Source organism: Puma concolor, chromosome C1 (genome assembly GCF_028749965.1).
Source record: "Puma concolor isolate L17-30 chromosome C1, mPumCon1.1.hap2, whole genome shotgun sequence".
NCBI lineage: Eukaryota > Metazoa > Chordata > Mammalia > Carnivora > Felidae > Puma > Puma concolor.
In genome coordinates this window covers 168,524,810-168,538,751 of record NC_141674.1, presented here as the reverse complement: position 1 = coordinate 168,538,751, position 13,942 = coordinate 168,524,810, and the positions used below count along the sequence as shown (strand labels likewise).

Sequence of the window (13,942 nt, the reverse complement as noted above, 5' to 3'; positions counted from 1 at the left end):
GCCCCGCGTCAGGCTCTGGGCTGATGGCTCAGAGCCTGGAGCCTGTTTCTGATTCTGTGTCTCCCTCTCTCTCTGCCCCTCCCCCGTTCATGCTCTGTCTCTCTCTGTCCCAAAAATAAATAAACGTTGAAAAAAAAAAAATTAAAAAAAAAAATAAAAAAAAATAAAAGTTACGAATTGACTAACAGAACTTTACATAATTGGAAATGGGCTACTAGCAAATGCCTCCTAAGAAGAGTCTGCATTTCAGGGGTGCCTGGGTGGCTCAATCAGTTAAGCGTCTGACTTCGGCTCAGGTCATGATTTCGTGGTTCATGAGTTTGATCCCCACATTGGGCTCTGTGTTGACAGCTCAGAGCCTGGAGCCTGCTTTGGATTCTGTGTCTCCCTCTCTCTCTGCCCCTACCCCGCTTGTGCTCTGTCTCTCTCTCTTTCTGTCAAAAGTAAATAAACATTAAAAAAAGTAAAAAGAAAAAAAAAGTTAAAAAAATAAGAGTCTGTATTTCATAGTCCAATGAATCAGCAGTTTTTCTGAGTAGATTCAAACTGAATGACTCAGAAAGAAGAGAAAAAAATCACTCTTCTAGCATGTATATCATGAAATTGGATGTTTAAAAGACTTTCACACACAACTGCCCTTCAGGGAGCAAGATAGATAAGTAATCTCGTTTCACTAACTGAGGAACAGTGTCTATGAAAGGAGACTAACAGATTATATCCCTTTCCCTTATGTTTGACTCTGTCTTCAGGGACCTCTCTGTTGTTGGAAGCGCACGTGCACATGCATGCACACACACAAACACATACACAAACACACTTCTCTTCTGAATCTCTTCTGCTCTTCAAATCCTTGTAAAATTTGAGGGGAAGACTTAACAATGCTTTCCTGTGGCTGCTCAGGGCCTTTGGAGAAGAGCAAATCCACTACTATAAGAGGAACTTTCAGATAGCCTGGTCAGGCAAAAAGACTATTTAGGAAGGGACAATTATTGATCAGGTCCCAGGAATGCTGCTTCTAAGAGCTCTACAGCCTAGGGTTGAGTTAACCCAAATTTGATAAGAAAACCTTTTTGTTCTTTGTGTGATGGAATCACTAAATCATGTTATCTGATGAACAGATAATACTAGATTATTACATCACACCTCTTCCCTTCTAAAGAATAAAGTCTTTTTATGTATGTTATGTAATTAATCTTTCACCCAGGTCTATCAGATACTAGGATAAAGCATTATCCACAGTTTACGAAATAGCAAACTAAGGCAAAGTCCATATTGCAGCAGTTATTACTGGAGGTTACCCAGTGTTTGGAAGAACAGGATCCATCATCTCCTGACTTCCTGCCTCGTTTCATTTTCTACAAGATATTGTTGCCTCTATGAAACATACCCTGCCAAAGGTTTTATTACCTGAATTATGCTCTTGAAGCAAAGCAGAACTTATACACAAAATGATAAAACAATGTGAGCCCATTCTTTCAGTTTATTTTGTGTTGCAAGCTAATAGCACAGTTGGTAGGTGTTGTGAATGTTCCAGTATTGCTGTTGTGTATGCTCAGTGCTCCCCTTAGTTATATTATTACTTGGGAATTGGGTTTGTCTAGGGATAGTAGCAAAAGTATTGAGTGGAAAGAAAATGTTAAAAATAGAGAAGGATCAACAAAAGTAGAGAAGACAATTAAAAAGAGAAGGAAAGACGTGGAAGAAGAGGAAAGGAAGCACGAAAAAAAAAAGTCAAAGACTAAGATACACAGCCAAGGAAAAAGCAATGTGGAAATAGAAAATCCAAATACAGGGGCCTGGGTCACAATACCTACTCAGGGGCCTGAGTACCTTATACCTACAAGGTACCCAATGAACACATGTGAAAATTTAAACAATTCAAGGGACTTATTCCTACTGTCGAATACTAGTGACAGCTTAGTGAAAGAGACTTTCTAAGCACTTGTGTTTGCCTCGTGAGCATTAAGTACACACTAGAATCAAGTAGGAAAGAGAACTGAGGTCTAGAAGAACCATAGGGGGTGAGAGTAGGGAGAGAGCTACAGAATCTCTTCCTCAGTAGCTATGTGGTGGTCTCTGACCCTGCATCCTCTGCTTCCTCCGCCACTTCTCTATCCACTGCAAAGTACTTGTGGTCTAACAGCATTGGCCTCACTCACTGTGTCATTGTCCAGACTTGGACTAGAAGTAATGGTAACCAGTGACATTTTGGAGTTACCTCATTTTCCATGTTTCCGTACTCAAGATATGTGTAAATTATTTGGTAATTCATTGGTCAGCTTATTCAGATTACTTCTTCCTTTCCCTATGTTTTCTATAAATATTAACACTAATGAACTTATTTTATTTGTTCTGTCATATCCACAAAAGCAATACCAAAGTTGTTGAAAGGTGGCACTACTTAAAAATAAAGTGGGTTGTATTTGCTAAATAGATATATGTTCTTCTGTCACCTTCAACTGAATATCAGTGTCTAAGCAAGAATTCCCACATGCATTTAGTAGAACTTTCAAGTTAGAAAATTAGAAACTTTGCCCAGCTGAGAAATCTGGTCTAAACAATGTAATGTGTAATCTATTGCTAACTACCTATTTCTGAATCCTTAAAAAGCTCCCACAGCTTTGTCAGAGTCCTAGATTTTTCAGAAACTGGTTTTGATTCCATTTAAAACTCTGTTTTAGAAGAACAGAAGACTTGAAATCCAGTCCTTCATAAATGGTCTACGTGGAATGTAGAGAGGAAAAGGAAGGGAAAGGGCAGAGGAATAGCGACTATGACACTTAACTGACCAAAATGTTTTATTTGAGACAATGTTTTATTTGAGACAAATGTTTTATTTGTCTCTAAGAAATCAACCAAAACTTAGAGTAAGTCACAGTGCAAAGTCATGGTTGACTGCCAATTCTTATGAGACCGAATTTCCCTAGCATTGGTCTTTCATTTCTGAATGAGGAGTTCCTATCAAGCAGACATGTGCAGTAGCTACAGAGAAAGTTCTTAGATATTTAAATCAAAAGTGAACGTGTTGGTTACTTGATGTCTCAGCCACCAGATTTCAAATATCCAGATGTTCACAGCAACCACATGACCAGCTAATTCCATTTCCATTCTCATATTTTATCATCAGTAACTTAGCAATAGAGAACAAATCATGTTCAATTGGCACAAATCTTGAGGGAGAAGAAATAGATATCAAGGAAAGGAACTCCTGGGAGTGGAGCATCCTGGGATTCACCAAACATCAGTCAAGGAAAAGTATTATTTCGGAGTACCTAACAGGGAGCATTGGACCAACAGATAACCTCTGTTTGTTCCTTAAGAGCACAGATTATTTATTCTTAGAAGCAGCCTAACGATCTTCCAAGAGTTAGAAAAGCTTTATTACTTGCTATTTTGGCACTTGGGACAACCTTTTTTTGTTTATTTTATGATACATTTGGAGATATAATGTGGCTCATATTGTAGCTGGGTCTGTGCAATACAAGTAGATTTACTTTGATGGAGCTATCAGATATAAAAATTTCAGGGTATCATGGCAAGCTTTCTTTTTTTTCTCTCAGGTCAGTATACAAAATGAGCTTAAGTTATAAGAGTGTGTATTTCACTTACTGTAAGAAGCTCTGACCACATGATTGAAAAAATTAAATATGTTTCATTAAAGGCAGTTAAAAATAGTTGTCCCATTCACATGTTAGAAGTTGACGTAGAGTTAAATGTAAAATCCAAAGAAATGGCTTCCTGGTCTCCCAGGATCTATCCCAACTTTTAACGATGCATCAATGGGAGTTCAAAACATGGTAGGAGGGAGGAGAAATGTGCTTTAGGAGAATTAGGGTCAAAACACAGCAAGCATTAAGCAGCTTCAGGAAGATGACTGGGACGTATTAGCCAGACACTCGACCCAAATATCTCCCTGGAGTTCAAGTGTCATAATGCCATATGACGGTACACTTCCCTGTGCTAATATGCCCTATACATCAAACTGAATGCTCTTTGTGACAGTATTTAACACCTCATAACAGGTTCAAAGAAAACCAGAGCCTTCAAAAAACCCTATTTCTTGAAAATAATAAAATATTTTTATAATCAACCTAATGATAAAATATTGTGATAGTCAACCCTAATGGTCCATATGTCTAGTCTTTAGCACTAGATTTTTTTAATTAATTAGATATCAAGTGGGGAAAATCCGTTTCTAGTTCAAAGTATATAAAGCTATTTAGAGCTAAACAGCCTTTAATCAGTTGCTGTCTGAACAGATGAAAGCAGATGGAATGATTCAAAATGCTATAGATATATTTATGAATGCAATTAAGAGCAAAGATAATGAAACCAGCATGTTCTGGTTGAAATATAACAATAGGAACACCTTAAATTCATTCAGTTTACAAAATCCAGTAACATACATTTTTGTATGACCCTCTCAGTAGCCCTGTGACTGTTAGGGCAGAAATTGGTATCCATCTTTTATTCATTCAGGCAACAAACTTCATGTCCATTTATTTATTCAAGAAATATTTACTATCTATACTAAATAATATTGCATATATGTATATCTTGCCAGATACTAGGGTGCAACAATGAACAGAAAGATATTTTCTTGCCCTCAAAGAGCTTCCAACTTACTGTGTTTTTTTAAATGTGTTAGATATTAGGGCTACAAAGGAAAATAATACATAGTTACCACCTTCAAGCTGCTCTCCAAAATATAGTAATGATGAGGACCATGGATCTAGGAAACATGAAATAGTTTGTGTGAGGTTGCACCACTCATATCCCAATAGAGTCAGAACAGGAAGTCAGGGCTTCCTGTTCAACGCATATGCCATTATTCCCATTACTTCTAAACTTCTCTTACTTAGGAATAAATACAAGTATCCCAATGGGCCAAGTCAGAAACCACTAAACCACTTTTTTAAGAATTAGTGAGTAGGACCATACTTTAATTTTTTTCCCAAGTTTTATTTAAATTCCAACTACTTAACATGCAGTGCAGTATTAGTTTCAGGTGTAGAATCTAGTGATTCATCACCCACACACAATGCCCAGGTCTCATCAAAAGTGCCCTCCTTAGGGCTGATGGGGGGTGGGAGGGAGGGGAAGGTGGGTGATGGGTATTGAGGAGGTCATCTTTTGGGATGAGCACTGGATGTTGTATGGAAACCAATTTGACAATTTCATATTAAAAAAAATGCCCTCCTTAGTACCCAACACCTGTTTAACTCATCCCCCTGACTACCTTTATATATTGTTTTTAAATTACTTGCTGACTATTGATATTTTTCAGTAAAATATATGGCATTGAAAGAGTCATTAAGGCTTTGTTTTCTTAATAATCCTTAGTTCCTCTGCAGTATGTTGTCTGTAGCATTTAACTGTAATAGAACAAAGCTTTAGAGGCTACAGATCTTTTCCAGGGAAAGTTTGAATGAAAACACTCATTTCGGGTAACTGCCAAATGTTCTCAAAGCTCCAGTTTGACAATTATAGATTTTATGTGTCTAGAGCCAAATATACTCACTGAAATAGAGGTGGACACTGGGTAAGGCATCTCCAATATGGCAGAAACCTTGAACTGCACCCCAAAGGGTCCAGCTGGGTTGTCCTGAACACCGTCCACATTTTCAGTGGCATTCTGAATCATTCCATCTAAAATATTCCCACTAGGAATAGGGAGATGGTTTTGTTTATCCTATACCCATGACCCTACCATGGGAACTGTGAGATGACAGTGTCAGAAAAGACAAAAGAAGGAAGGAAAGAAGACAGAATACCTCAGAACAGCTCATTTTAGTCTTCAGCAGATTGTGCTTTTGCATTGGGGCAATTCCTCAAGTATGAACCCAAAGTAGTTATCAACTTACCTGCAAAGTCTGTAGTTTAGCTTTTTATGGTTACCCTATTGCTTTACAAAAGTGTATTTTCAGTTTCGTCGAAGAGTCTTTCTGCCGAGGATACAAACGGAGAGACCCTCGCCTCGTCATTTTTATGGGTTCCCCTGTGTGTTTCATAGTTTTTATGTGTTGTTACAAATGGGGCCAAGTTTTCCAAATGACAACTTCTCATTTCCTCTAACGGTCACAGGACTCCATCGATTAGCCAGCAAGGTCTTTGTAACTGCCTCCTCCCCACTTTCTGTCTCTAGCAACAGGACCTTGTGCTGTTTAGTAGAAGAAAATGATAGTTTTCAGCTTTGACAGCATCTGTCATTTATAGACAAGTGCCATCATAAATTTGGCATACATCTATCCGAATCCAGGAGGCCGAGATTTAGTATCCCTCATAAAATAATAGATTAACTATATTTATGACAAACATCTTAAGTCTGAAATTCTGGGGTACAATCATGTAGAACATAAATTGAGTCCCATCTGTCTAAAGAGAACAGACCATTATACTAAGGCTCATATTTTCATGAAATGTACATATATCATTAAGACTTTCAAAGTCAATTTAAAAAATGAAACTGCCTCCATCTTTGCCCATGCACCTTGAATTTGACAACAGCATCCTGCCAGGCAAGGCTGCAAATTCTTAGAGAGTTAAGTGTTGTCATACTCTAGAAACTAACTTCTGAAACTTTTGAGCATTTTATATTGCTTCCAAATCATACTGAGCATTTATTGTTAGTTTCTCGACTTCTGAAAACTATTTCCTAACATTGCTCTAAGAAAGTGAAGCAAAAGTTGAGACTCACTTATGATTTACTGAAGCTCTATTAACATAATTTACTTGGGACATGTTATAAACAATTCCAAGAAGCAAAACCTCAGATATCTCCTTGTTATGGCTTATATCACCATCAAAAACTTTTCTCATCTTTAGACATATTTATTTTAACCGGTATTCATCTCTTTTGATTACACTTATTTACAACCCTTCTGCATTGACAAGATACTGGAACATAAGAGGATTTTGTGTGTACATTGAATAATTTTATAAATGCACCACTATAAATGCCCCTAAAATTTTAATGAAGGTTATTGCATACATTTTATTACATTCCACTTATTTACTTCAGGAAAAATTCTCTTATAGTGAAACATTTTTTTGAGATTGGATGGATGGTCAAATAGAATCACTCAATAAATATTTATAGATTCTTTGTTCAGGGCACTGGTACTAGGCGCTTTGGGGGATTCTAGGCCCAGTTCTGATGGTGCCACACTAATTTAGCTTTATAGAATAAAGCTTAAAGTGTTTTGCATAGAAACATTTATAAAGTATTTTCCACTTCCCTGACTTCTTTCTGCAAGAATCAGGTTTACTGTTGTGGAAACTGGCATGGCATCACACATTAATAGCTTGGTGTTCTCATTTTTATAGGCCAGCTCTATCAGAATAAAATATGCTGTGGTGGTAAAAATGGTCTGTAATCTGTGTTGTCCAATATGAGTGCCATGAGCCACATATAGCTATTCAGGACTTGAAATGTGGCTTGTGCTACTGAGAAGCTGAGTATTTAATATTATTTCATTTTAAGTACTACACATGACTACTGAATTGGACAGCACATCTGTGGACCGTGGTACTCTCTGCTGTTTTAACTAGCCATGACTCCAGAAAAGGCATTCAATTCTCCGAGCCTGTTTTCTCATCTGTAAACTAGGAATAGTGCGCTCCCTGCATCACAGTGGTGTTTTGTGGATCAAATAAAGTGACTTTGAAAGAGCATTGCAAAATGTAAAGCATAATAAAAATGCCCATTGTTGATATTCTTAGTTTTGAGTTGTTGTTTTTTTAACTTCTTGTGGAGTGGCCCCTTCCTGCTGCCATCAGTGAGAGGTGACAGGTGGTTCTTGTAGTGGTCAGCTATCATCATCTGCCATTATGCTGTACCTAATATAGTTGATTCTAGAGAGCCAGATCCAATCTTATTAGACTTACCTGCAAACATAATTTTAACAGCAGTACTACTAATAATTAATGTGTAACTGAATGATTATTGTGTATCTGATACTTACATGCTAAATGTTTTGTGTATACTATCTTATTTAATGATACGGTCCTCTGATGGATACTAGAAAGTGAGACATAGCAAGGGGAAATGATGGCTCAGAGTCATCCAGAAAGGAAATAGCTTCAAGCCCAGATTCCCACCCAGGCAGCCTCTCAAATTCACTACCATGATATGCCACCTTTGAATAAAGGTCCATGAACTATAACTGCATGTGCTTTCTGAAGGCTATTTGAGATTTTTTTTCCACTAAGTGATACTTCTAGAAGTCTGACACTTCAGAAAGGGGTGTTATTTCTATCCCCACCCTGTTTTACAGCTGGTTTTATTTTTGAAAAATCAAGTTTTGAGTGGCTTTGAATAAGGACATATTAACCACAGTATGATTTTTGCGTGCCATTTACATACCTTGCATGTGAGCTTGAACTCACACAGATTAGCTCCACTTCTCACCGACCAGCTAACCTTAACCAAATCATGTTCTCTGACCTGTTTCCCCACCTATAAGATGGGAGGGCTCATACCTACCTCCCAGAGTTTTGGGGATTAATGAACTAATAATGCCTGCTTCAGTGCCTATCATGTAACAGACACTCAATAAATGCTAGCCATAAAAAGCAACTATTGTTCAAAGAACTTTCCCAGCCCTGTCCTTTTGATTCTATGATCATTTCATGCCATGCTGCCATGCAACAGTGACCTGAACTTACATTTCTCTTTATGTGCTTATTTTATTATCTCATGGCAATTATTAACACTTGTGTTTTCCTTCCAGATATCAAGGCTTGATGAGCCTGACTCTCCCAGTGGGATATGTAAATATATAGGGAAGGTCCTTCTTGGTCTTCCTCACATTTTTATAAGTGGAGGAAATGTCTTTCTATTCCTTCTCCCACAGGTTAACGTAGCTCATCCATCATGGCCACTGTGGCTCCGGGTACTTTGTCCTGCACATGGCAGTCACAGAGTTAGCATATATTAAATTAATACCATTAAAAAGAATTTAATGGGGAAGCTGTAACACCTTCCCTAGACTATGGACAGGGCAAGAAGACCCTGGTTAGCTCTTTTTTCTTCATCTTCAATAAGATACATGCCCCACCTCCTAGGTCAACAAACTGCTCTATGCACAGTTACAGTGCTACAAGAAAGGACAACCCAACATACGTCCATTTGTTGAGAGAGAAACCTGGGTGCTCCCTGTGGAGAAGCAGCCCTGTCTGGAGACAGGATTGGCTACTGAGGAGGAGAGGGGTGGTGTAATCAGAATAAGAAACACGCTCCTACCTAACAAGTCCCTTCTGGCATTTATGTCAGTAAATGAGAAACTTGTCAGCTCATACATTTTGTTTCTGGCTTCTTGCAAAACATTTTCTTAGTGTGCAATTTTTTAATAATTTCTGTATGCTATCAACTAGTTAGCCTCTACAAAATATGTGCTTTGTTTTCTTTCAAATATGAAATGACATAAATACTAGAATTTCTTGTCATAATAGAGATTATTTTATTCTTTGCTTTCAAATATTTAAACTTCTGTCAGAATTTTATGATAATTTTTACTCATTTGATTAGCATAATGGTCATATTTAAGTTAAAACAATTTGCCTTTCCTAGGACAATATCTTTGTTCTTACTTCTCCATTAATAAAATATTTTTACTTAATGGGAAATTAGGGTGCCACATTTTGAGTTAAGGAAAAGTTATTTATTTTATTCTTTTCAACAAAAATTTATCCAGTCTTTTGATTAATCCATAAGAATAATAATTAATAACTAGTAAAGTTTTTTAAGTATTTTGAAAATTCATTAGTAGATGTTCTGTTTATGTTACTTATGGCATTTTAAATTGAGAAAACTTTTTTTAATTTTTTTAACTGTATTTATTTTGAGAGAGACAGAAATAGTGCGAGCAGGTAAGGGACAGAGGGAGAGGGACAGAAATCTGAGGCAGGCTCTATGTTGTCAGCTGCAGAGCCCAATCGCAGGGCTCAAACCCACGAACCTTGAGATCATGACCCGAGCCATAACCAAGAGTCGGATGTTCAACCAACTGAGTCACCCAGCACCCCAAATTGAGAAAACTCTTTTGGAAAGCAGCATCATAGAATAAGTCAAAAACCATGAAAACATTTATTCCATTCATTTTACTGTTAATTTCTCTTCCTACAATTTATGCCAAGGAAATAATTCTAAATACAAAGCAAGAAAAATAAAATGTTACATATGAAAATGCCTCCTGTAGCATTATTTGTATTAATGACAGGTGGAAGCAAAATGATCAGTAGAGGGAAGTTATTTCAGTAAAGTCCTTATACCTGATAAAATATGCAGCTTTACAGTAAGTAAAAGCAACATAAAAATGCATATAATACACTAAATCAAAAAGTTAAAAAATATATTAAATCAAAAGTTACAAAATGGCCTATCTATGTATGTGTTATTAAGCCCCCACTGCATGCTCTGTGTCGTACTAGGCACTGGGTATATGATGGTGGATTAGGCAGACTTGGGCCTTGCCATCATGACAGCATACTGTCTGGAAAGGTGAATACTGAACAAGTGATGACAAGCTTAATGAAAAGAGAGAGATGTTGATCTTGTCTGGGAAGGAAAGGAACACCTCGGCAGGGGATTTAAGCTCTCTCTGCCTGGTGAGAAAGATGTCGGCCCTGCAAACAGGGGCCCGGATCTGGGGATGGAAGAGAAGAGGATTCTCATCAGAGGGACCGGTTCTCCATAGGACTTTAGCTGTGAAAGCCTATCTGGTTTAAATAATTGAACCAATAAAAGGATACTTGGGGACAGAGAAGGGAATTTAGGATGTTGGTTTAAAAAAAAAGTGATTGAAACGATAGCTAGAAACAGAAAGAAGGCAGAATGAAGTAATGGGCATAAACACAAAAGTTCTTAATCTCTTTTGGTACCATGGATACCTGTGGCCGACTAGTAGCCTAGTCTCAGAATGATGTTCATATTTGTTTTCGTTTTTTTTTTTTTTTTAAGTAATCTCTACGACCAACGTGGGGTTCGAACTTGTGACCCTGAGATCAGAGTCTCTTGCTCCACCCAACTGAGCCAGCCAGGTGCCCTTCAGAATAATGTTTTTAAGTCCATAAAATTAACTTGTACTTTTACAAAGGAAACCAACTACAATAAATACAGTTGTCAAATGTTTGTTATGATATAGTAACATAGCAATAATGTGTTAAATAAGATCTAGCAACAGGTGTAATATCTACCATAATTTTGAAGTAATGATGAGGCACAGTGTTTCAAGCTTTTTATGACAACTGTAATATCTGATGACAAGATCTTATTCCTATTGGTGGGCATAGTCACAGGTACTGCTAAGACTGCTATAGTTTTTTGCCTTCATTTATAATTGAAGAAAACGCTAAATTTTTATCAGAGATAAATGAAAATAAAGTACATTTTCTTGCCACTCAAGTTCATGGATTCTGTGAATTCATGGACCCCTTGGATGTCTGTAGACTCCCTAGGTTAAAAAGTCCTATTTAGGGGAGACTGGGTGGCTTAGTTGGTTAGGTGTCCAACTTCGGCTCAGGTCATGATCTCATGGTTCATGGATTTGAGCCCCATGTCGGGCTCTGTGCTGACAGCTCAGAGTCTGGAGCCTGCTTCAGGTTCTGTGTCTCCCTCTCTCTCTGCCCCTCCCCTCTTCACATTCTGTGTCCCTCTCTCTCTCAAAAATGAATACACATTAAAAAAATTATTTAAAAAAATCCTCCTATTTAGTGTGAGAGGCTTATGGGTTTTTTTTACTTCTATTTCTACATCCTGCGTTATTTGCACAATAACTTCCAATGATTTGATGAGTTTATATATCTCAGGGCACAGGTCAGATGGGAAAGAAACTTTTAGCCATAAGTCCCCATGTCACAGTATTCCCAAGGGATCTAGATGATGAGAAACTCTAGACAAGCCCCTTTGGGCACTCAGGCCTCTGGAATTAACATCACTTTTTAGAGGAGTCTTTCTGTGGTCAACAGACTTTCTCCTGTGACCCATAGACCTTAAATATAAAGCTACCTTTGACAATTTCATAATAAAGCAGATTGAATTTAGGCACAAATGCTAGACTCAAAATGTGAAAGTATGATTGGCTTTTAGCGCTATATTTTTTAAGAGGATTGGTAGCTTTTTTACACCTGAGAAGTCCAGCTCCTGAATGTCTGCAGTCCCTTAGGACAGGCAGTACCCAGGTAGGTCCGTGAACAGTGACAGCCCGTACCTATCTCCATGGAGCAGCCTAAGGCGATGAGCTTGTTTGAAGAAAGTAATTTTTTTTTGTATTTTCTCTATTAAATAAAGATATAATTTTTTAGATGAAGAAAGACTCAGTTTCCTCAGTCCCTCTCAAGCTGACCTTTCCATTGTCAGTGTGCACCCCACTCTACCTAGAGTTTCAAAGCTAACACCTAATCTCTGCATCTAGAAGGAAAGACGTGGGAGGAGCAGAATTCAAATGTTTTTCCTTATACCTGGAATCGATGTTTCCTCTGTAAAGGGCCATTCATTTAGAAGAAAAAGAACCTGCTCCTCATTCCACCTAGAAAATTAGTTTTTAATCTTATTCCTGGCTTTTGAATCATTATTGGACCTACTCCCTGGGGACTTGATTTGAGTGACAGGAGTTACTTATTCTGTTTTCCATAATAAAGCTGCCTCAGAAATAACTGTTTCACATCTCTCAGTGACAAATCGGAAAAGGGGCAATTTTTCAACGTGGAAAATTTGAAATATGATTTCTCTATTGTACAAGTCAAATGCCTAGAAAACTACACAAAATAGGAGAAAGCTGTTCATCAGATTCAAACTCCAGCAAACCAGCCCTCTTTTGTGCTCCCTTAGGAGAGTGACATGTTCACTAATATCAGTGCCAGCTCATTGATACAGAGTGTATGTAGGCTGCCAGCTTTTAACAAGGAGATATTTGGAGGGGCCACTGTTTTATCTGAATGTTAGACTGGTAGCTTCTGCTCCCCAGCCAAGTGGCATGAAGGACAACAGGGCAATTGTCGTGCAGAGCTGGGCAATGACTATCATTTCATTGGGCCACAGACTCACTGAGTGGTATAGCCCAGTGACCAGAACCAAACTGACATGGGCTTTCAAATGGGAAGACCAGGATATCCTAACTCAGGATTGTAGTCTGGCAGAAAATTACAGCACAGGACCTATTTTGGACTTACAAAATTGGCCACCTAACTTTCATGGATCCTAAGTTACTTAAAATAAATAAGCTTTTTGTTGTTGTTGTTGTTTTTAACGTAAGGACATACAGATAATGATTCTGTGAAGAGTCACTTTAATTCATAGACAATTTTCCCTGCTTCCAGGATTAGTCTAAAGGCCAAGATTTGAAAATCACACGTAAACATAGTTAATTAGGAATTAGCAAGCTTCACAGTGATCAACTGTGCTTGAAGAGTCAGTGTTTCAGGGATTTAGCTGGAGGCATGGTAATGTAGCATTAGATGTAAAAGGCTCCATCAGGATCAGCTTGACCCAATGTATAATATTTGAGTGCCCTGAGAATTTTAAAAACTAGCTTTAACTTCCATGTCTATTCTTGGTTTTTTGTGTCTCTGAGCTTGTCATATAAGTACTCTATTTTGTTTTCCACATCTGCAAAATGGCATAAGCCATATAAAGAACTCTTTCTGTTTCCAAAGGTGGTTGAGCAGCTCACCCTCAAGTGATTGAGTGATCCCTCAAGGGATTGAGATCAGACATTTTCCAACAAGAAGTCCTGTGACTAATAAAGCAAGTCAGCTAGCCTAGTAGGTGTTGTGACATAAACCAGCCTATACTGTTCTATGGTGGGTGATGCTTGAGGACACCTGGAATCAGATCAAATCTAAATGAGCAGTCTAGTTGGAAGGAGCTAAATAGGTGACTAGAGGACTCCAAAAGTACTGGGTCAATCTCCGGCCACCTGTCATAAACGTTATGTGCCTTGGG

General features: G+C 37.9%; 1 protein-coding gene across 12 annotated transcripts in view; it reads left to right on the top strand.

Moving 5' to 3' along the window:
* ZNF385B (zinc finger protein 385B) overlaps positions 1–13,942 on the top strand; it is a 429,607-nt gene that overhangs the window by 398,843 nt on the left and 16,822 nt on the right. The window lies entirely within an intron of this gene.